The sequence below is a fragment of the Xiphias gladius genome, chromosome 17, assembly GCF_016859285.1.
Source record: "Xiphias gladius isolate SHS-SW01 ecotype Sanya breed wild chromosome 17, ASM1685928v1, whole genome shotgun sequence".
Taxonomy (NCBI): Eukaryota; Metazoa; Chordata; class Actinopteri; order Istiophoriformes; family Xiphiidae; genus Xiphias; species Xiphias gladius.
Window position 1 is genome coordinate 6,227,717 of NC_053416.1, and position 24,888 is coordinate 6,252,604.

The following is a 24,888-nucleotide window of genomic DNA, read 5'->3' on the forward strand; positions in this document are numbered from 1 at the left end:
ATACTAAGTGAAGACAATGGTCAGCTTGAGATATGACTACAATCCACTCATTTTCCACAACTTCCAAAGGGTACCAATCATTCTGCCCAGGCCATTTTTATAATTTTCTGGTAGAATAAGAGAGAATTCAGTTCTTTCCACAGCTTCTGTGTTTTCTCCTTTGGCATACCAAAGGCATGCACATATGCATGACGAAATAGCTTTTGATTTCAACACTTTTCAGGAATATTGGAGCATTGTTTCAATGAGATGTAAGGATACCAACACTTGTGGCCACACATGTATACCCTAGCTACAATATGAGTCAAATATGAGTAAACACCTGGCTGAATTTCATGGTTTATTTAATCCCCCCCCCCCCCGTTTTTTGTTTTCTTTTTATTTTCTCTAACTTGAAGATCAGTCAGAATTTCTACTTGTACACAGTGGAAAGAAATAACAAATGTGAGTGGTCGTGGGTATGACTTGCAGTGAGTGATATGAGCCATAGTCATGCAAACAAATCAGATAGGAGGAAGAGTCTGTGCCTTCGCAGACAGAGCCACAAGGACACTACAGATAAAGTTTGACAAACAACAGTCAAACTTACTGTATATTTAAATAAATGCACGTCCTTGGTGGGCACCTGGGTATGCAGCCTTGTCATGCAAGAATTTCATCAGCTTGAGAATGGAAGTCACGCTGAAACATATTGATGAAAAGTCTGGTGGTCCCATAAAATGAACAGGGCTGGTGTGTCTGCTGTTTGGCAGCCACCTGCAAGACAAGGACAGCACATTTTTTACGAAATAAAAACAGTTACAATAAAAAGTTGTGCTTACAATATAAATTAATACTTGACAAAATATGAAAGTTTGGAACATACTGAGACTACAAAGGGGCGGCAGAAAAGTGGATTATTCAGCACAATAAGTTTGAGAAGTTTCTATGGATATTTTGTCTGTATTATACTGGCTCTAGGTGAAGTGCCACTGACACTTTTGTTTATTTATTCTTAGCCAAAGTAATGTGTTTTGTTGGACTATAGGAAGACTGAAAATAGCAATATAGGTTCCTAAGTGGGGTAGTGCGTGCTGCCTTCAGTCAATTGACTGACAATTGCTTCTAGGAGTTCATTTGTTTCAGTTTTATATTTTCAACAAGAAATACTGAATAAGTAGTTTAAAACTGCAGATTAGCTAAAAACAATGAAGAATCCTATGTTCCCTCAAGCGCTCTTAAATTTCATATTACACCATAATTTATTGAGCTTTTATCTCCCCCCTTGCAGAAAAAGCAACCACTCATGTTTTGAAGGCATTTTGTTCTCCAACAAAATGTCACATGTTAGTTTAAAATGTAATTTAAAATACTTTTATTTCGAAATGATCTTCTAGTAGTACACTCTGTGGTCCCCTTATTACCTTGTTATTCCTGAGCCGGAATAGAAAGTGATGCCATCATCACTGAACATAATCCATGTGGGTCTCGCAGAATCGTCCAGTATCAGTGTTCTGGCTGGCAGGAGTTTGATTACAAAATAGGTTATATTCAGGAGTACTCCCATATCCTCTCCACACTAGTGTGAGCAGAAAAAGGCAAGATCCAAGTCCTACAAATTAAATATCAGACCGGTGAGGATGTTTTTTTTTTTTCGTGTGTGCTTTTTTTGGGGGTCATTTTCTGTTTTGTCTATTTTTCATACTGTTAAGTTGCAGTGTGTTGAGCTCTAACGGCTACTGTACATCTCACTCTCGGAAAGAAAGCAGGTGTGCGTTTTCCAAAATCGTGACACCGAGAACCAAAATCAAACTGGGCATGGTTTATGGGTTATGTTACATTCACGACACGTTTCAAGACAGTGTCAGTGCCGATGGGATGTATCTTCATTAGTTTTTGAGTTAGTTTAGTGGAGAGTATTGTCCTTTGGGTGTGTATCGGACAGAAGTGTTTCCAGCAAACTAGAAGTAAGTCAAGCACTAAAATGAAGTAATTATGAAATTTTGAAAACATCAGTGGTTATAATTGAGGTTCAAATTCTTAGGAATACATTTCAAAGATATAAGATTATCTGTCTATGGCTCGTGCTATAAAACTGAATTCCCCATGCTGTACTGTATAACTGATTTGGAAAAACTCAGTCATGAGGGAAGAGGGAAAGCTGACAGGAATGAGGGGTAACAAAGAAGAGGGGGCGAAACAAATGAAAACAAGGAATCCCACCTCTTCACTTCTTAATGGACAGAGAGGAGAGACGGGTAGTAAGTGCACGTTTTCGAACACACTCAGAGAGACTAACTGGATATCAAAAGAATGACAACACAACAGGGGAAAGTGTCAGTCTGAGCTTAAACACCAGCACAGCAACATCCTGACGGTGCCTGGTCAACTCCACTAACTGCTTCACAACCACGGTTGTGCCCAGTCAGTCATTTTAATTAGCCATCCTTGACATGGCTACGATATACCACATGTGAACAGAGACTGCATAGAGGAGCTACTTGTTAGCAATAACAGCAACAATGCCAGGGCTTGTACTTGTCTGTGAGCTTTTCAGGCAGATAGAAAGTGAGTCACGGCAGGTAAAGTGAACATAATTAACCCCAGGGGAGCAGGAGGGGAGGCCTGATCTCAGAGCCGGCGGTCTGCTTGGGTGAGGAAGGAAGTAAAGACGGGCCTGAATGTGCGTGTGTAGGTGTGCATTTGATTTCTGTGATTAAATCAGTGTAAAATGTCTGAGTGTGTAAAAAATAAATTAAAGAAAAGTTTGAATTATGTGAATACTGGGATGAAAGACGAACAGGAATACAGTGATAGTCAATCTTTCCTGTGAGAAGAAGCTAGAAAGGCAGTGATAAATAATCGGACCAGCAGGAAACTTCAAAGTCCTATGAAAAGCTGACAGACGTTGACTGATGTCAACAGAGATGGATTTACCAGAACATGTGACTTCTGGAACTTCAAGAATAGGTGGTATCTTTTTTTTTTTTTTTTTTTTTAAATTCTCTGCAGAGCAAGGTCTCTTCATTGGCACTAATGGTATTTTGTTCTTCTTCTATGGTTTTACTTCAACTTTTTTACCGTCGCTAATATTGTTTGTAATGAGTGGAAAAATGTCAACTAAAAAGGTCCAGCTTTTAGCAGACATGACTAAAGACGTCCCTCGGTCTCCATCAGGAAATGAAGTCGGTTCGGGTTTCATCACATGACCTTAGTGCCGAACATTGTTCACATGGTGAACAGGTTCAAACCCGTCTCTGCGGAAAGATGGGGGCTTGTGTCAGATGGTAAGTGGTGGAAAGTAACTAAGTACATTTACTAAAGTACTGTAATTAAATTACTTTACTTGAGTATTTCCATTTTATGCCGCTTTATACTTTTACTCAAACTACATTCCAGAGGGAAACATTGTACTTTGTAGACCACTGCTTTTATTTCACAGCTATAGTTATAGCTACTTTCCACATTAATATTTAACATTTAAAAAAAACAAAAACAAAAACATAAGATTATTGTTAAAGATTAAACCGGGGACCTTTGCTGATTCAAATAATTTTAGTCTGTTCAGTTCAAAGATTGAGAGTGATTAACAGTACTATGTAATAATGCAAAACCCAGTGTAGTGCACCCTGATGTTATTGAAAAGGCAGAGCCTAACAGGAAGACACAACACTTAAATGTCAAATCCTGTGGAGTCTTTTCTATTCATTGTTTGCTTCAATGCAGGAAACAAACTCCCCAAACTGTGTGGGTGAAAACTGTTGGTAAAGCGAAGCCATACTGCTCACTATGATGTTGTATGCAACCTACAGTTACAATATACAACTGTTTTTGCAGATTTCGGAGTATTGATCCCATTTCACAGTGCAGTCTTTGTGTACTCCGTGAACTACATTTTTTCCCCTACAAATATGCGGGGCTGTCTCCCTTTTATGGTGGCTTTTGAGATTTTGGGGCTGACCCACTGCATTTATTTCGACAGCACAGTTAGTGGAACTCAACTGTTTGACAAGAATATTGTACAAAATGAGGGAGAACCATATATTTGACTTCCCACAGGTTCCTTTTTGCACTCCACAGGAGCACCTTCTGCTTGCAAAGATGTAAATTTTTCTCTCTTTTTTTTTTTTTTTAAACACACACACACACACACACACACACACACACACACACACACACACACACACACACACACACACACACACACACACACACACACACACACACACAGGAATGGAATTCATCATGTAGTGAGCTGTTCTGTCACGTCAGTCTGGGCCAACCCGGTAGCTTGCGTGATTCGAAAGCTTTTTCACATCTCAGAGTTTGAACAGCAAATTGCTTAAAGAAGATCGTCATTCCTGAGTTGCGGAGGAAATGCACGGGGGGACCTGGCACATCTGCTGCCGCTCCGGTTTATGCAAACGTATGCAGCAATTATGTGCTGCATCATCAGGCAGAGGGACTTAAACAAAAAGCTGAATGATAACGTGACCACACATAAGGGACCTAAAGAACATTTTTCATCCAATAATGGAATGTGACACCTTGATAAACACTCAGAGCTGATTATTTTGGTGGCAACACAAGGAGAACTAGGCCTAAACGTGTTGATCCACTGTTGATCCAATTATCTGGCATACACTCTGATTTTTGGAAACTTTAAATCTACCTCTAAATGCAAATTAGTCATAAAACACTCAACAAGTCCTAGTTTACATTGCATTCTCTTGTTGCCTAACATCAGTGTTTCAACCTTTTTATAATGTACTTCATATGTTGCATGCTTTTATTTTTTCAACGTTAAATGTGTTAACTGCCACAGTTGGCACTGTTTCTTATATGTCCTAAGTTCTCCTACAAAGTACAGCACGGTCATTAATCTGGTCGGCATACAACGTCCACACAGGGAGAAAAGAGTAAAAAGAGTAAACTACTAAACAGTGATCCCAAATAGTAATTCAACAGTTAAAAATCTACAGATCACAGAAAAACTAAAACACCAACAAAATACAAATCAACAATCACAAAGCAAATGTAATAAAAGCAGTACCTACAGATAATGCTCCAACAAGAGCATTTGGGGAGCTGATGAAAGATGCCTGTCGATATTTGCTTTGACACAGATCTATCGAAAACACAATGATGGATGCAAGACTGTCAGTTAAACTGCTATGCAACTATGCCAGTAGGGGCTGCTACCCAACTGAAAACCATCGTTTCTGATGTTAAGACATTTAGACGCTGTCAGATGTGAAAACAAGGATATAAGCAATAACCCATTTTTAAAAAATTAAATTTATATTTCAATTATTTGAATGTGAAATGGATAGTTGATCTTAAACGTTAATTTTAATTTACTTTCTAAACTTATAGACACTGTACCATGATGAGATGGAACTCTTTTGCTTTCTGACTGGTTGGATGGGGTGCACGGGGTCTGGGATACAGATGGACAAGCATTAGTTGGGACATGGGTTTACTGCAAAAGCTGCCGAAACGGCTACTTCACTAATAATGTTCCAGAAGCCTTTTAGGGCAACTTGTTTACCACATGTAAAGAGCCTGTACCTTATTCCATTCCTCCATCTCTTATTTGCTCTCTTGTAGCAGAGTGGCTTTTGGTCTGAAAAGGCAGACATCAGCTACTGATTTCCACCCATAACAGTATCACATTTCTCTGGTTCACTCACACTCTTAAAGTCTTTCAGCCATTCCTTTGCTCACAGACAAATTGATGGAGCTGGCTGTGGCTATCTCTCACCATGACTAGATACTGAAGCTTTTCAAGTTTGGCGGTGAGCTGCTGCAGAAACCTCATCTATCAAAATATGTAATCACACACGTCTAAAAAGAAAGAGAGCCTAGATGCTTATTTAAAACTTTGAACAGACCAGTGATTGTTATTGAGTATGTAGCACATTGAGGAATATACTGTATATGTAAATAATGTACAGATGGGTAACAAAAAAAACAAAAACAAGGGGTGTCCTTCGACCATGCATTGTCTTTTAAAGTCAGAATGTTATTGTTCTTTGCTGATTTCCCATTGGCTTTGGGTTATTTTCACCCTTTGATGGACAGAATAAATTGTCTATACTACGCTATGAGTTCTAAGACTTAGAGCATTGTTGTTGTCCTAAGCAACTGAGCACTACACTCATCAGAAAGTCATCTCCCATCATGTATTTAATTTGTGCAAATCGATGGAGCAACCGGGGCTTTAGGCTCTTAAAACTGCAGCTGCCTTCAGTCATGACGTTGTCTTTGGTTTACGTTGAGTCAAGTCAGTGTGTATTTTGAAGAAATCAGCAATGATAGATTCTGTACACGCCCAGCTCATCCCGACCAAACTTTTTATCTTGGTTTCCAGTTTGTGTCTCCAAGGAGGAGACTGTCGGTCTTTTGCTCTATTGATCTCGCAGCCGAGCATTTCTCATTTGGACGATTACATTAGGGCCTTCTCCAGTTAGTTATTTTGGTATTTCACATACATTTTTTTCTTTTCCACCACAAGATGTTGTGCGTAATGTGAAAACTGAGCTATAAGGATAATTCTGATTTATTTATTACAACTTGGATATACAGTGGATATTCACACCCCTTCGCTTTTTGCACACTTTAAAGCGTTGGAGATTTAAATTTAAATGGATAAAATTGCCAAATCAATTTACACTCAATAATTCACAATGACAAAATGAAAACATGCTTTTAGAAAATTTTGCAAATTTATTAAAAATCAAAAACTGAAATCTCTCATTCACAAAAGTATTCAGACCCTTTGCTGCGGCACTCTAAATTGTGGTCAGGAGCATCCTGTTTGCTTTATTTATTCTTTTGATGTGTCTAAGCTTGATTGAAACCACCTTTGGCAAATTTAATTGATTTGACAATGTTTAGAAAGGCAAACGCCTGAGTATATAAGGTCACACAATTCACACTGCATGTCAGGACAAAAACCGACCTTAAAGTCCAACAAACTCTTTGTAGACCTCTGCAATAAAAATGCCTGTGGCAAGGCACAGATCAGGCCATGGGTATAGAACCATTTCTAAGGCTTTGAGTGCTCCCAGGAGCACAGTGGCCTCAGTAATTGTGAAATGAAAGAAGTCTGGAAGCCACCAGGACTGTTCAAACTGTGTGACCAGGCAAGAGGGGCCTTGGTCAGGGAGGTGAACACAGCAGCACTCCATCAATCAGGCCTTTTAGAGTGGTTAGACAGAAGCCACTTTTAGTAAAAGCCAAATGGCAGTCCGCTTGGAGTTTGCCAAACGGCATTCAGAGGAGTCTGAGAGCATGAGGAAAAATAACTTTACGCTCACCTGACACACTCATAACCTGGCTGACAACATCCCTACGGTGAAGCATTGTGGTGGCAACACCCTGCACGGGGCGTCTCAGCGGCAGGAACAGGGAGACTGGTCAGAACTGAGGTAAGCGTGAATGCAGCCAAATACAGAGAGGTTCTTGAAAAAAAAAAAAACAGGAAGAATGGGGTAAACGGCCCAAATCCGGACGTGCAAAGCCTGTAGAGACATATCCAAAAAGACCCTAAGCTGTAATTGTTGCCAATAGGTCTGGATACTTTTGAGAGTGAGAGATTTCAATTTTTTGATTTTTAATAAATTTGAAACACTTTCTAAAAACATGCTTGCACTTTTTCATTATGGTATATTGAGTGTAGACTGGTGTGCAAAAATGGCTGTTTTATCCATTTAGAATTAAATCTACAACAGAATTAAGTGTGCAAAAAGTGAAGGGGTCTGAATACTTTCTGAGGCCGCTGTAAATTGTGGCCATCACTACAACAAAATCTGATACTGCAAGAAACCAGTGGTAGAAGAACCCCAAGTACATTAGGTCAAAGCTGAGCCATGAAGTTAGTATATGACTGATGGGTACAATGAAAAGTATGTTTACGTGCGTCTAAATGTCTGACTGCTCTGTTTCTCCTCCCGTTTGAATGCACAGGTTATGAATGCCTCTGTTTGTCTCTAAATAAAAAGGCCCTGGGATCTAAGTCCGGTTGAAGCACACAACATAATGGATGACCTACATCAGGATAATTGGAAATATATTAGACCGAAGCGTCCGCTTCCCCAACAGAGTGTGGATCTTTTCAGCATTCGCTGCTTCACATTCTGCATAATTCACAATAAGTCAACAGATACAGTACATTTTTTCTGTCTGATGATGCAACCTTTATCTACTGCAAACATAACTGACTCATTAACTGGAAAATCAAGTCAACGGCATCAAGAGCACACACCACCCACTCCCTCTCTGTGATTTTTGAAAGCCTAATTCTCCCACAGCTGACGTTTCTCTTTAATTTTGTAGTCAGTCCAGTGACTTTGAAGCCGTAAAACAGACAGTTATGCTGCATCTCCCCCTAGTGTGGTATCAAGGCTATTGCAATGACTAAACAATGGAAGGTGTGATGATTATAAAAAATGCATAGAAAACACTGAATAGTCATATAATGCAGCACATTTTCAATTTACACAGTCTTAGTTTTACACTTTGATGGGACTAAATGGACATTCTACATCTCTTCCTATTCGGCATCTTTTTGCATCTCTGGAAAAAAATTATTTTTAAAAGTATTTTAAGATTCTAAAGTTATTATCATTATTCCTGGTTTTTTTGGGTGTTTTTTTTGGTATTTTTCGGGCTGTCTCTCGGCCACAATTATCAAATTTAGAGTCAATTAGCAAATAATGGAAATTAAAATGATAAATTATTAGTTTGACAAAACAATTTCAACTCAAGGTCCACTGGCTTGTTTCAAAGCAATTTTGTAGTGCAGTCCAAAACTGAGCTTGAAATTTAATTCCTTACTTTGGAAACAACAGTTTGAGAAAACAATCTCAAAGTACGAGGAAAGGGCAAGAAAAAAAAAAAATCACCAAATGTGCTCAAAATCATAGAAAGTTTGAACATGTAGGGTTGCATGACAAATGAGAAATCTCCATCTGCTGACCAGGACTGTGTGATACAGTTGAAAGCACCGGGAAAAGCCAGCAAGTTGACCTTGAGGTGAGATTGTTCGTATTGTTTTGTCTGCTTTTCCGAAGGTCCAAAAGGTGTCCAAAATAGGATGCATATGTATAGATCTTTGTGATAAATGTCTGTTCATACGTGTTCGTGCGTGTTTGCTGTGTCAACACGACGATGCCCCCACGTCCATGAAGAATGATTTTCAGTTTTTGCTTGTGGAAGCACAGAGCCCTGACCTTAACCCCACCCAACACTGCTGAGATGTACTGGACTGTGAGGCGGCCTTTATCACCCACCAGGCACTGACCTCACTAACGCTCGAGAGAGAAAATGTCTTTAGCCAGGTTCCAAAATCTCACGAAAAATTTTTACCAGAGCAATGGAAGGTGGTACAGCAGCAGATTAATGCTCGTGGCGCTGGAATGACATGTCCAACAAGCACTAGACCTGGAGAAAAATGTTTAAAAACATCCTCAGCCTGATTAAATTTACACCAATCGGCCACGACAATTAAAAGCGGTGACTAGTTTCAATAGGTGTATACTTCATGCAGACAGACATACAGAACCATGACAAGCCCGCTCCTTATCCTGCACCACCACCTAGAGGAGATGTTACAAAATAGCAGTCAGGAGTTTAGAGCCAAAACAGCATAACAACATAATTAAAGTTCCAAAGATTAAAAAACAAACAAACAAACCCACAGCCATTGATTAAGAATAAAAATCAAAAAGTTTCTTGTTTAAATCAGTTGAGTATATTTTACTTGTCTGGCATGGTTTCATCAAGTAGTACAGCTACGAAGAGAAGTCTGGAAGCATTATTTGACTCCTTCCTCCTCCTTTTCTCAACCCCAACCCTGAAAAATATGTTCTTCTCTATTCTTCAATTCACAGAAAAGAGAAAAGTTGAAATTGGTCATATTGTAAAGCTTCTTTAAAAATATAATGTCTGTGTGAGCATCCATTTGCATGTGATGCTTTTATTTTTGTTTGATATCTAAGCTTCACTGAGGTAAAAAAAAAAAAAAAAGACATTTGGGAAACCAGGGCCAATTCAGCAGGATATAAACGCATTTTGAGGTAGTTTGAAGTTGTACGTCTGGCAGTTCCTCGACATTGCATAGCTCCTACTCCTACTTCCCTATATTAAAAAAAAAAAAATAGTTATAAAAAGTAAAAATGGTATAGAGGTAATTTTATGTTATCTAACTGATCCAGTTGCTAATTGCTAAAAGCCTGTATGCACTGCATAAATGTGTTTTATGTGTGAACAGGTAGTCAAGTCTTGTCTTGTCATTATTTTTGCTGAGTCACTGCCCATGTAACCCCTCGGCGCTACGCTGTTCCCCTTCGCGCTGCCTCTGTCAGTTTAACTTGATAATTAAATGAGCACCAAGCCTATACGATAACTAGCCTTGCATCTGGTAGAGACGCCTCTTCTTTTTTTTTTTTTTTGCCACTGCCTCTTAGAGCAGGGGTTTTGAGTCAGTCCAAATAAAACCCGGTTCGAGGTATTGTTCATCATAAATCTGAAAGCGATAAAGTAAAAAGTATGATGGTTGTTTAGAATAATCCTATCAGACGGCATTCACACCAAAATTCATTTCCTCTTTATTCTATTAGAAGGGGGTGAGATCCATTCAGTTCCTGTCAAAAATTCATCCCTCCTCCTCCGCCTCGAGAGCTCATCTGATTAAACTTTGACCGGCAACAGCGATTCTCCGGTTTCCAAACGAGTTGTGAGAAAGGGTGGGACTGACCTTTTCTTTCAGGAAATATTGATTGTTGTCATTTCTTGTTTGTATAACTGCCTGTCAAAAAGCCCAAGCAGAAGGGTAAGAGGGACGCTGCGAGTGCGAGGACAGGGATAGAGGATAAGAATTTATTTGTGCTTAATGCATCAACAGTTACAATAATAGCAGATTAAAATGTCTTCATTTAAAGTTTCGGTCAATAAGCGTACACTACAATTAACTGCAGGAACTGGAACCGAGCATCTGTTTTATGTAGGTATCATCATACAGAGTATTGAATGAAATGTTTTTTTTTTTTTTTTTTACAAAAGATGGAACACAAAAGACAGAAGTAAATAATGGGATGAACTAAAGGCAGCAGGCCCCAACCCAAGCATCAAAGCCCCCATAGCGGCCCTTCTGACATGCCCAGGCACTGTCCTCCCTGGGTGTTCTCAGCCCCAGAGTCAAGCTGCGTCTTATGTGCAAATGATCAAAAACTACATTTCCAATTACACGCAAGCACAGTTATTATTCAAATTGCAGAACACTCAACGGTAGAAAAAGTGATTGCATATTAGACTCAAAATTCATTAACCACTACTGACCTTTAGTAAAATAAGTTTGTTCTCTCAGTGTATGACAGAGATGCAAATCACACAGCTCCCATTTACAGTAAATAACTTTTGACAGTGACAATTTTTTTAGGGGCACAGATACAACCTTCTCATATTGACTCATAGGCTCATCTAGATGAAGAATGTCCTTTATTCCTATTGAAAAGTTGACTATTTAAGAAACAACATAATAAAACTGTCTATTTCCTACTTAAAAAAAAAAATCCATCAGCTCGGCACTTTCCAGTTCTTCATGTCGGGCAAGTGTCCTGTATACAGGAAACTTTTGTAATTGTAGTCAGTGCAAACTCTCCTTGCAGTTTCGGTGCTGGTGGGGTAAACTGACGAGGGTGATGACATACACTTCTGGCCGAACAGAAGACAATTTTCGACGGTTTAACATCTAAATGCACTAATGTACACCCATCTGTTTCAGGAAGCACCTTCTGACCTCTGTCAAGCATCTGATAGTGACTTTCCTCTGCAATGGTTCCCAATCGGACTCTAGGGGTTTCTTCTTTTTGACATTTATTTCATACCGTAACAGACTGGGGTGAAATTTTAGACTTACTGATGTATCATGACTATCACTGTGTTCAGAAATGTTGGCTCAGATAAAGACGTTGGGCACAAATGGTCTGACGAAGTGCAGTTATTTGTGCAATTTCCAGGATGCCAGTAAAGGCACCTATGACCACGATCTGTATGAGCTATGTGGTCGCCACCTTCGTCCTATGAAAGGCTGGAATAACATTCCCATTTTTTGCAAAGCCAAAAATTAGCTAAGAATTAGCGTTTAAATGCATAGTGTAAAGGACCGCCGTGGATACAGGGGTGTGTTCATCATTATCAGTCATTTCAAAGATGCATCACGGCACACCACCACAACATTTCATCTGTGGACTGAAGTGACCCATTTTTGAATGAGCAAAATACTATTCAAGTGGAGACAAGAGTACAACTCACTTGTCTAAATGAAATTCATTAAATTGCTTAAGTTACAGCATATTTGTCACCAGGGTAACTCAGGAGTCAAGAGATGAGCATTCGATTCATTAGTTTGCGTCTGATACAGCTGTCATCTCATTAATTCAATCCAAGTAGATGACAGTTGAGAGTTTTGTGTATTTGAAACCTTTTACTGTATGCCATTGCTTACATCTTTTTGAAACTGAAACATTCAAGCCAGCATCTAAATATTTTCTCCCACAATCACAACACTCCCTGTTGTCTACCTCAATCCTGTATCTGGCTGAAATACTGCAAACCGCGTCCGGTGGTGTTATGCGCCTGGAAAAGCGAACAAAATGAGATGTAAACCATTTTTGTGTGACGGCAGCACAAAGACATGAAAATAATAATATGCATGTCTTGTATACATAGGTTTCTTCACAATAAGTCATGCAAAATGGGTGTTTGGAATAGACCAGTGATACAGCATTCACATTATCTGATCAGGAGTTTGAGTTTCCAAAGGTTGAAATCATACTCAGCTTGTATCAGAACATTTCTATTACAGAGGGGACTTGATAACTGATCAGTCTCTTTCCTAAGAGTTGTACTTGTCAAGAAAAGTTTTAGTTGCTCATCCCTTTTTTCAAGCCTGTTGACCCAAGATAGCAAACTGTTTTGATCTTGACTGCAGTTATTTCTCTCATTATCTTTTTCTCTCATTATCTAAAGACTGCAGTGCTTTGTAAGCCTGTTATCACAATAAAGATTTAAAGGAAAATTCTTCTTTTCTTCTATTGTTCCAGCTTTGGCTTGCATACCTGTAGGTTATCAAAACCCTCACTGTTCTCACCAGCCACCCTGGAGAGATAGTGGACATTGGTATTTCGATGGAAACAGTGGAGCCAAGGTAACACTGCCCCTGGATGGCTCTAAACATGTTCAGCCCAAAAAAAAGGCCCAAGGTTTAGAGGTCTAAATCTAAGTTATGAAGTTATTTATTCTTTCATAATTCTTTAATAATGAATATACTTAAAATAAGGGACAAGAGTTATTTTAGGTGTCGAAACAAAAGCCACTTCCAGTTAAGCACTCGACAGTATCTGAATTATATCACTGAAATAATATAATGTTAATCTATAGTTGTCATAGATAAACCCACATCAATAAATAACAAAATACCTGGATTCTTCAATAACTGAAGTCTCTCTCAGATTCATCATGCTTTCTTTTTCTTTTTTGTTTTGAGAGAAATGTTGCCGCGGAGAGCACAGAGAGAAAACAGCATTTTGGAAGAGAACTAACTAAGCCTAAACACGTTACTGTTACGACATAAAAATACTTGTACGTGGTTGGCTATCCTAGGCCCAATCACAGGTTTAATCTTAATCATCAAAATGAGGAGAGGTAGCTCAACAGCTTTTCTCCTAAACTGTTGAGACATTCAGGCCCTGACCTCTGCTTCTCTCCAGTGTTTGTAAAGGCTCATTTCATATCTCATCAGGTCAGCCCCTTTTCTTCCAGTAGGGGCTGAGGTTAGGGCCAGCTCCCAGTGCTAGCCAACACCATAATGAACCCTGGTGATGATAATAAGGGGCTGAAGGAAGAGATTAATTTTTAAATGACTCCCCAAATGATAATGGTTTCCTAAGGACTGTCATTAAATACTTTAATGATGACTTTGACCACTGCCATCCACAGGGTACTGTAGAATAGTCCCTGGGGAACTATGTCATTATGGCCTGAGTTGAGATATGTCCTTTGAAAAATTGGCAATGTAGCAAACAGTGGTGTGTCATAATCCTACGATCACATGCATAAATTAATCTGTACAACGTGTTTCTTTGAAAATCCTGAGGAAATGCAACGTATTTCAAATCAAACTGTTAAAAGTTAAAGAAATGATCACTTTAAAATGTTCGATAAAATCTTGAATGCTACATACATACTGTATAATTAGGGATGGAATATTCCCATCAAGACATAGGAAAATTACAAAAATTCAATTGTTGAGGAACATAGTAAACATTTTTCTCCCAGCTTAAAGTACAGTGGCATTATACTTTATCTATCTGACCGGTTTAACAAGCCAAGAGTTTAGCCAGATTTTCTAAGCCCCATTACTTGTAGGTGAAACTGTAAGCGAGCACACCAAAAATATTGGTAATCATCCACCGTGGCTCAGTCAGGTGTCGGGTCTCTGTAAATATAACTACGGTGTAGACCTGCTCTACATGAAAAGTGCCCTGAGATAACCTCTGTTATGATTTGGCGCTATATAATTAAAATACAATAGAATAGAATTGAACTGAATTGATTACTGACGATGAGAATGATAGCCATACCCATTAAAATGAGTCTGACGGACTTGACTGTCTTTGACTGTGGGGAAGAAGCTAAACGTAAACAGGCGAGGTGTTGGAAAAGGAGGTCACAAGTTAACCACTTAAGACAAAGTGACATGCAGACAAACAAATACTTGAACCTTCTCTCTGGGCTGCCATCAACTCCCGTAGAGAAAATACACACAGCGAAGGAAACCTATAAATGTCCCATGGAGATTGATACTAGGAAACTAAATAACAATTTCTTTTCTTGTAAATAACCTGGACACCCTTGTCAGTCTAACTCAGATCAGTACCTTGAGGGGTGTCTCACAATGTGTCTGCATCTTGTCCTGGCGCCTACATAATAGAGGACACATCAGACCCGGGGACTGCCAGCCATTCGGTGAGGTGGAACTAAAAGAGAAGGCAGCAGAAATGAGTGAAGGAGAGGGGTTATTTTGAAGTTTGGGCACAGTCAGACACTGACTCATATTCGGCCTTCATGACAGCCTGTTGACAAGCTGCAGGTGCGGGAAGAGATTCCCCTGCAGCTTCCATCGTGAGAACGGATGGAATCAACAACACTATGAATTTCATCACTTCCTCGCCTGCCATGACACGCTGTTTTTAGATGCTTCAATTTCTGCATGAAGCTCATCTTACATTTTTCTCTTCTCTTTAAATCTCAAACTAAACATGCAAACCCCCACATTTCAGAAGCTACATGAATCAGTGAAAATGCTCACTTAAAAAAAAGTGGCACTATCATGTAAGAATTTTTGACTGAAATCAGGTCAATTCAGTGTATTTACCCTCAGAGGCAGAGTAAATTTTCTGCGCTGCTTTCACATAGAATTAAACTATGGTGAACTTTGACATGCAATCTGGTGTCATTGGCAAACAGCAAATTGTTCGGACTGTTCCGACATCTGAGGGAATGGGAAAACCAAAATTGCGGAAGCTATCATATTAGCTGTGCCTCACACCCTTCCCTCTCCTCTTTCAAGCGAAAAGCAATGTTTTCTTCTTGGTGTCTTTATTGCCACCAACAAAACTAGTTAAAAACAACATTACTGACACTGCGCAACCCGCGGGATGCCACCATGGCACCGCCAATTCTGAGAGGATGTGCGAATAAATTTTGCTGCTCCAGTCTGTGGAGTTACCAGGCGGTATCTTGCATAAAAAAAAAAGAAAACATCACTGGTACTGAGATCCATCTGAGTACTCAAGTGCTTTTCACACCCATCATCATGCGACCCACAAAGCGATCAGATCAGTCATCATTACAGACATTTCAGCTCTGTTAATTCTCAGTGGAATAAGGACAACAACAAATGAGACGATCCTTTTGCGAGTCAATAAATTCTGACTACTCCACAGCAGGAATGTGAATTTAGTGTGATGGCAGAAGGCTTGCCTGCGGTGTTATGCCATATTACAGAAGAGCAAGTGGATCCCAAGTTGAGCAAGACACAATGTGTTTCCAATCCTTGGGATAAATGAATAAATAAAAGCCAATAAGCAATAGGCTTTACTTAACATTTGGCTCTTTTTTCACTTATATTTTTGTTAAACATTTCCAACATTAACCCTCCATCATTCATGCAGTCCTGTTGCTGAGTTTCATTTTCCAAGTTGCCTTTTAAAATCTTGAATAAGGTTCCTCCCGTGTGACACGGGCAAACACCCCTTATAGATCCACAACGAGGTAATGAGGGGCAGTTTGTGCGGCAGACAGCAGGGAGGGATGATGAGTGGATGAGCCTCAGGGCAGGGGAACATACTCGGGGCACCTGGTGGACAGGTGAGGTATGGCTGGGTCAGAAACGCAAACACACTCACAGGCTGGGTCCTACTTCATGAGCTGCCGCCTGCATTTCAAGACCAAATACACAGAGCCGTGATGCGATTCAAAATGGATGCGGGTGAGGACAGCATTGTGAGGACAGTGGATGCACATGCAGTTCTGTGCATGCTACATTGGCCGTCTGCTGCGGTAGGAAGCAAAATGACAGCCTCTCAAAAGCAGCACAAGAGGTCCTTTGTTGTATTTCGCTGAACAAGAAGAAACAGTTGAAAGCCATCTCGGTGTCTTAGTTTTCCTTTAAAGATGAATTATACAGATGTTGGTAGCAATGGATGTCCTCGCAAAAACCTCTCTTCACAACACAGCTTGGACACAGACTAAAGACAGGAGGAGACATGAGCACACTTTGTGTCGTAGTGATGTTAGCAACCTCTGCCCCTGCATCTCATTTGTAATAATTGTCCGGCTCTTTTCTCTCATCTGTGTTTTCACAGACACTGCCATGTATAATCCAAACACTAAGATCCTTAAGAGTTCCAACTGGTATTAATTAAACACCAGCATAAATAAAATGGTGCTATATAGTGTGCTCTCCTTCCATCTTTGCCCCGGGGAAGTATCCATATATTTCAGTTATTCTAAAAATTCTAAAATTCTGTTTTCACTTTGTCATAATGGGGTATTGAGCGTAGATGATGATGATGGAAAAAAGTAATGTAAACGATTTTGGCGTAAGGCTGCAACATAACAAAATATGAAAAAGTGAAGGGGTTTGAATACTTGAATGTAAGTCATACATACTGACTATGCATTTAACTTTCGTACATAGATAAGCAAACATCCTACTTCGGGAGCTGCCACCTGCATTTCAAGATCAAATACACAGAGCCCCGATGTAATACAAAATGGATGCGGGTGAGGACATCATTTTGTGGACAGTCGATGCACATGCAGTTCTGTGCATGTTAAATTGGCCGTCTGCTGCGGTAGGAAACAAAATGACAGCCTCTCAAAAGCAGCACAAGAGGTCCTTTGTTGTATTTCGCTGAACAAGAAGAAACAGTTGAAAGCCATCTCGGTGTCTTAGTATTCCTTTAAAGATGATAAGATGATACTCTGTGAAAGCACCTCATAGATATTGACTATGTTTTTAACTGCCGTACAAAGATAAGCAAACATCCAACTTCTTCATCTGGGACTACTGGTCCATTCTATCTTTATCTTCTCCATATAAACAGTAGGGAGGCATCTGTCAGATGCCTCTGACTGTAATTTTCTGCTTAGTAAGCACACTGTACTTGAATCGCTAAAACTAGTGGCCCAGAGCTAAGTCATGTATTATGTAAATCACGTTATCCTGCCCAGCTGCCAAGCAGCAGTTCCAGCATATAACATTTAAGACTTTGATTTGTTCTTGTCTCTGTCCCAGACCTGCCTGTTACTTTAATTGACAGCTCTCTTTATCTATCTTTGTGTTTGCATATATTAATACCTCGAACTAAATCAGGCTGCTTAAAGAAAAACTCTCCTCTCATCTCCTGTGGTTCATCCTCTTTTCTCTGTGTCAATCATTGATAAAGTTGTCTCTTGCTGTTAGCATTACAATTCTAACACCACAGTATTTTTGATTTCATTATTGATAAACCACATCATTGTAGTTGTAGTGACGATAAAAGAATATGAGATTAGTTCTCATTTTGAATTTCACATTGCCTTGTTTTACTTGACACAAGAGAAAGGAATTTGTTTTATCACATCTATTGTAGCGCCTTCTCTCCATTCCTTAATGTGGTTATTTGAAGTATGCCTGTGTGAGATACATGTACAAAGGTTGGAAATAAGATGCTGTGAGAGTCATTTTTATCTGCAGGCATTGAGAGAGGCAGGGGCCATTGGCCCAGAGCCTTTGTTGCTTGTTGCATCCTCTGTTCTTGATGTTATCTCTCTTTGTGTTGCAAACTGTTTGATAAAAAAGGAATGCTAAGATATTCTTTTAAAGGGCACTTCCTTACAAAATGCTGGGAGAGGCTGGGAAAAGCACCCATGGGGACAGACAAGTAGAAATCTGTTGGTGGGCTTTTTACAGGTTTTTATATCATCTTTCCAGCCGGCAGGCTACATGCATTTCTGACCTCTCACCAACAAATATAAGAAATGTGTACTATTTTGGCAGGTTTTTTGTTTTTTGTTTTTTATAACTCAAAGTAGTTTCTTTATTGGGAAAGCTAGAGACTGAACAATAAAACAGCAAAAACTGTTTGTTCCATGCTAGAGGAAGAGCAATGGGGCCAATGTGGGTTTATCACCTTGGGAATAAACACTAAATTTCATAGAAATCTGCCGGTACACTATCTTGTGAGCAAATTTGACCTTGTGTCCTGAGGGTGGCACTACGGAAAGCTCATTCAGTAATCAATATAGAGTAGGTTTACCCTCTGAGGGATATGAATGCACTCACTAAATGTATGAAATGATCAAACGTTTTCTATTACACAAATTGGAAACTTTAAGATGAAATTACAAGATTTCCAATAACTCAGTTAACCCAAATATAAGCTATGTAAACATAGGTGGGCTTCTGTAAAGCTGTTGTTTCGTTGTGGTCGGCACCCGACACGACGATTTGGTGTGAAAAACTCTGGCTTACTGTGGGTCGAAAGACACCACAGAGAGGCCAGGATTTGTTTTCCTATTAAGCCTGCTTGTTGTAACATGGGCGATGGTCTCAGTCTGCTCCATCCTCCCTGCAAAAAACTCAGCTCATCCACACCTACTCGGCTTATACGAAAACACGTAGAGAATGTGTGCGCGCATGTGTGTGAGATTAAGAGGGAGGGAGACCTGCTAAAATGCCATATTATGAGAAATAAGCTTGGAGACATTTGTATGATACACCATGGCTATATATTACTACAATTAGTTTAACATTTCAGGCCATAATCCCACAGATGGAAGCTATGCACCACTGACTCCTCAGCTAAGCACATCCACCAAATCTCTCACTGAATGCCTCTGAGAATTGGTGCTAAATCACTTAGATGACCTGATTCTGCTGCAGCTTTCAGGTCCTCATGTCTTCTCTCACCTATGTATGCACCAAAGACAAGAGAAATCACGATGTTAGAGCCGTTTCTACATTGTTCACGGTGCACACTGATTTGGTAGTGTCACAGTGATTTAGTGACGTAGTGTCATCCTGGTTTGCAGTGAAATTTTACAATTCAACGTGTGCTTTTTAATGAAGAAGGGGTTTGTTTTGAAAGTGTTTGCCCAAAAATAAATCGGCATCTACATAAAGGAAATCAGTTCCACAGGAGGTGGGAAGTCCAGCTTTCCCATCTCGTTCGTAGTGGAGAAAATTCTAAAGAAGGAGGCTAGATCATTACAAAGTGGTGGGTTTTTTTCACTCTTGTGTACTGGTTACAGTTTTAGATGACTTACATATTTGTTTGCAGACAAACAAATATGTCCTTACAGCCACCCAACAGAGGATGAGGAGCTCTTGGACGTTTGTGTGAGACTGTTTCTGAACTGCTGTCAGATGACAGAGCCTCCATAACGTTATTGTTATTGTTTCTTGTCACTGTAGATTTTAGAGGTGCTTCTAGACTTCTTTCATTATTTGTGACTAAATAGGCTTTAACTGTGTTTGAACCACAAGCTCTTAAAATGTCATCAGTTACTTTTAACTGCTCCCACTGTTGTGTCTTTAATTAAATTCAATAATTTTTATTTCCTGGTTCTGACCCTGGGTTTTTAAAAACAGTTGGGTAGTGATTCATCACATCGAGAAAAAGGGTAAAAAATGGAACACTGCTATATCTGAGCATCCACTTAAATATGTGCTTTACATTTATTAGATTAGCTGTTGTTGAAAGAGGTATTTTGAATATATCAACACAAAACACAAAAAAGTAGTATACATCATATCATATATCATTTGTCTAGGAATAGGTATAATGTGTTTTGCCTAAAGCGGACACACCTCTGCACATTTGCATTTAATTTGGGTTATATTCTATTTGTTGACAAGATTCAACTCAAATTCAATTCTAAAATTATATTGTTCAACTTCAATCCTTATTTTTTTATTTCTGGAATTGTGTCCCCAGTACTGAAACTGTGAAAAAAAAGTCCTCTTCCTTCCATCTCCAAACAATTGCGAAAATCAAAAGTATTTCTTTCTTTTGGTGACATGTTTTTTTTTTTTTTTTTTTTTTTCTCCCTCTGACTGGAACACTTTGCTGACAGGAGTCAGTGGTCTCTCTTTTTGCCTCTTCTTATTGTTGCTAGCACAACATATTACCACAGTCTTGGCTTCACTCCACCGGCTCTCTGTTAAGTATAGAACTATATCTAAGATTATTACTTTTAAAGCACATTCAGGTTTGACTCCTACCTGGACAATCTCGATAACCAGTTCAGTCCCCAGATCCTTCTGCACTCTTAGACTGTCATTCCTGGCTGTTTAAAACTCCAAACTCCGCCATAAACCTGTGGTTCGACTACTGAAATTTTGTCGGTTTGCTCCATGGCAGAGCCACTAGCATTATCTGCCAATTAAAAGATACAGTACCAAGTACCAAGAGTACCAAGAGTTTGAGTTAAACTTATGATGGGCACTGGGTTTGATTCTGCCTCTGATTCTGGGCTGGCTCAGGTATGGTTCAGGTGTCCCATTATGATTAAGACTTTTTTTTTTTAAATTATTTTTTATGATTTTTTTTTTTTTTAATGCTTCCTGTATTCCTTTTTTTTGATGTTAAGAGATGTAATGCAAATAAAGATATGAAATAATCTGCAGCTGTTTTCAGTCTTCTTTGGGGGATTTTTAAAGTAGAGATAAACTGTGCACCTTTTAGCTAAGGAGACTTTGCTATCACACTGCAGAGGATGTCCTATTTTCAGAGGAAGTGCGTAATTAGGCTGTGGATTTGAGATTTTCTTTGTGCCAATATGGCGAGACAGATTCCCTCTCATCATAAAGGATTTTTTTTTACTCTGCACCTCGTCCAGACTTATGAGTATGCCATTGGTGACTCTGTGATGTTGTGATGAAATGCCTTGTGGTTATGCTGCAAACCAATTTCCCCATGGAGACAGATAAAGTATCTTTCTGTCTGTCTATTTATTGACGGCCCAGCTCAGGTTTATACCTCTTTGTGAATGGAATCAACAATATGTATTGGTTAAAGCCCCCTTACACAAGAATTCTGTGTAAAACTGAAGCTGGTTTTTATTCTCTCTCCATGGGCCAGCGCTAGAAATTCTTGCTTCGCACTCTGTCACACACATGACCCTGCAAAAAAACCTGAAACATCTCCTGTATATTTTATGTTTATAATTGTGTATTATTTCCGGTTCAGCTCTTATAACTTTGACTCTGCCTCCCAAGAACTCACGGCACTATTGAAGTCCCCCTCCACTCAAAAATGTGTTTTCCTCATTGTCACTTTAAGGAAAACACACTGTTACTTCCGAGGGGAGTAACAACCAGTCACCATGCAGACTGATGTGCAGAGTTGGACAAGGTGGTCTTTAAATTCACCTGCTGGGGGGGGGGGTGTGCGTGCCTACAGGCATGCAACAAAAAGCCCACAGACAAAGTGAGCAACTAGCTGGTGAACACAGTGGAGCGTTTAAGTCAGAGATATTTTTCTCAGCGCAAACCACAAAAGGGCTAAAGGGGAAGTTAAACGTGTACTTACTTTCGTCGGGTGGCCAGACACACGACTCCACATGAATGCTAATGTCGCTCCTTATCAGCTGGTTTGCTAAAAAAAAAAAAAAAAAAAAAAAAAGGACACGATAACAGAGATTTTAAACATGTCACTCCAACCCAAGGCAGAGCGGAAGCTGGGTGCTCTCATGCTAACGGGTGCATTTAGACATATTTAACAGCAGTCAGCGGTTCCCTTAGAAACAAATCGGTGCCGGTCAACGTGTCTGATTGACAGGCAGGCTATGTGAAGAATGAAATCATCGAGGCATGTAGATTTATGACACTTTTTTTTTTTTTTTAAATTGTAAAAGTAGGCTGTTTCAAATGAAGTGAGTCCTGTCCGTTGACTCGCCAGCATAACGCAAAAATAAATAAATATAACGCAAGTTATAAGTTGTAGCACGTAAACACAAAATAATTCCCTTCAGCTTTAGGCCTACATATTGTCAGATAAAATAAAAACAGAATAAAAACTATTTGCAAACAAAGGGGAAACAAAAAAATCACCTATGGCTGGCTCATGTCCCGGTCCCTGGTCCCGGAGTGCACATCATAATTGCCCAGAGAACAAGTCTCAACTCCTCGTTTTATTTCCAACTGGACGTATAGAGTCAAGCTTCTTGTCCACGGTGATATTCGCCGTCTCGTCGATTATAATCCCCAGGAAGTCGCTCCTCTTTAGCTTCTCATCCACCTGTTTCATCGCGACATCCCTCGGCGCCTTTTCCGTGTCATCAACGGAGCCGCTGTGCCGGTAAATGCCCCCACATGTGCCAACATCCGGAGCCCGAGCTGCTCTCGATGGGTCAGTCAACCCCACGTACCGGAGACCTGCAATGTCCATTTTTTTTTTGGCCCTGGTATATACAACTCGTAGCTGAGGGCACAGCTTCTTCCCGGACGTCTCGCTGGCCTTCTCGCGGCGGGCTTTCCACTGCGGTTTGCTGCGGCGTTAAATTGACCGCCAAAACGTGGCCACGGCGCTGACTGTGCTCAACAAGAACCGAGATTCTCGTGTTCGTTGCTCCTCCGGTGAATCCATTTTCTCCGCGGTGTGAGCAGAACGTCTTTTTTCTTCCCCATCTGTAATGTTGCACCTCGGCCAGGTCGAGCTTCGCTTTCCAATTCGGGCCCTGAACGCCCGGCGTTTTTTGTTTCTGTTTGGCTGAAGTCACGGCCTCAGCGGTCTTGAGACTGTGCGGCAGCCTCATCGTTGTCACTGTAATTACACCTGCTTGTTTTCAGAAATTACTTTTTTTTTTAAGGATAGCTTGTTTGGCTACGTCTGGTCTGATCTCCCTCGCTCGTTGTTACTGTTTGTTGTTATGTGCGTCCGCTTAATTACAGTGAATGAAACAGATGTAACGGTTGTTTCGTTCCGCATATATGCAAAAGCCTATAGCCTACACATTCTTAAAAAAAAAATTAAGATTCTTTATTTTAAATCGAAGGATATGTGGAAATGTATTTATTTATTTTATCTATTTTGATACAATTAAAATTGTGCTTAGAGGGAATTATTTTCACCGGACATTATGACCGGAGAGATTAAGAATTGTCGGCCTTCCACCAGATTTTCCCGGTCAAAATCCGGTCATTACCGGATAACGGAAACGTCGACGGCAATATGAGTGTTTTGGGGGGAAAATAATTTATACAGATGGACGGAGGAGAAGTGGCATATCTGGTAGGAGCGGTTTGAGAAGTTTCTTTTTTGGAAACTGGAATCCATTGTAGCTGTAGTGGATCCAAGCTAGCTACAACCATCCATTTGTGAAGAGCAACCTACGCATGATTTTTAATATCATCTTTCAAGTCTTCATGGTGAGTGTTTGATACTAAAAGACTTTGGATTGAGTGTCACTTTTAAACTATCACTAAGCTAATGAGCAACAACCTCTAGCTAAAGAGCTTTATGATTTACTTTGGGGGACTAAAGAGACTATACAGAAATAAAACGGACATGGTTTAAACGCAGTGTCGCCGCTACTCTCACGTACATTTAACTGTTCGCTCGGCCGAGTTTAGAGAGGGTCCGGTTAAATCGCCGTTTGTAGTTCAACCCACGGCGGCATGCTAGCTTGAATTAGCTAGCTCGTTCAAACCAGCAGCGTCAGCTGAGCCACGGCCGAACACCGAAAGAAACCCCACGCATGATGGTCTGTGTCGTGTGTTTTTTTCCCCCCTCCATTTCCCTTTTCAAATAACAGACACTCGGTTTCAGGTTTTCAGTTTCTAATTCCTGCCTGATTTTGGCACGCTATTTCCGCAGTCGCCAAGGCAATGAGTCCAAAATCACCATTATCTCTAAACAGTATATTTACTCCCGCTTTTGATGGCCACAAATATCAATTGTGTCTGTGCTTTCAGTACAAATTGACATGTTGTACAACATTTTAACCCTGCGATTAAATGCTAGATATAATGACAATCTACCTGTGCCGCCTATGTTAATCATGAATCATCCTACTCTGGAAAACACAGGTTTCGCCGCTGAACAATAGCTCTGTATCTAGCGGGTCTGATAATGAGTTAATGAGGTGCAGCTGGTGAGGCGGGCAGCAGGGAGGGCTAATGAGGGAACAAGCCACAGGTGTGCAGGGCAGGGGAGCACACTAAAGGGCACCTGGTGTAGAGGTGGAGAATGGCTACTCCTGAAAAACAACAGATTTAAAAAAATAAATAAATAAATAAAAGCTTATGGAAATGTTGCTCCAGGTTTACCTTTAAGTAGGTGAAACTAGTAG

General features: G+C 40.0%; 1 long non-coding RNA gene across 2 annotated transcripts; it reads right to left on the reverse strand.

The window, feature by feature from the left end:
- Window positions 1-365: 365 nt before the first annotated feature.
- Window positions 366-24,625, reverse strand: LOC120802276. 2 transcript variants are annotated; one of them, XR_005709213.1, is made up of 4 exons: window positions 22,649-24,625; window positions 22,128-22,193; window positions 1,404-1,497; window positions 366-756 (listed from the first exon to the last, which is right to left on the reverse strand). It is a non-coding gene; the product is annotated as an uncharacterized LOC120802276 (long non-coding RNA). The 2 variants fall into 2 exon arrangements; XR_005709212.1 differs by lacking the exon at window positions 1,404-1,497.
- Between the last annotated feature and the right edge of the window lie 263 nt (window positions 24,626-24,888).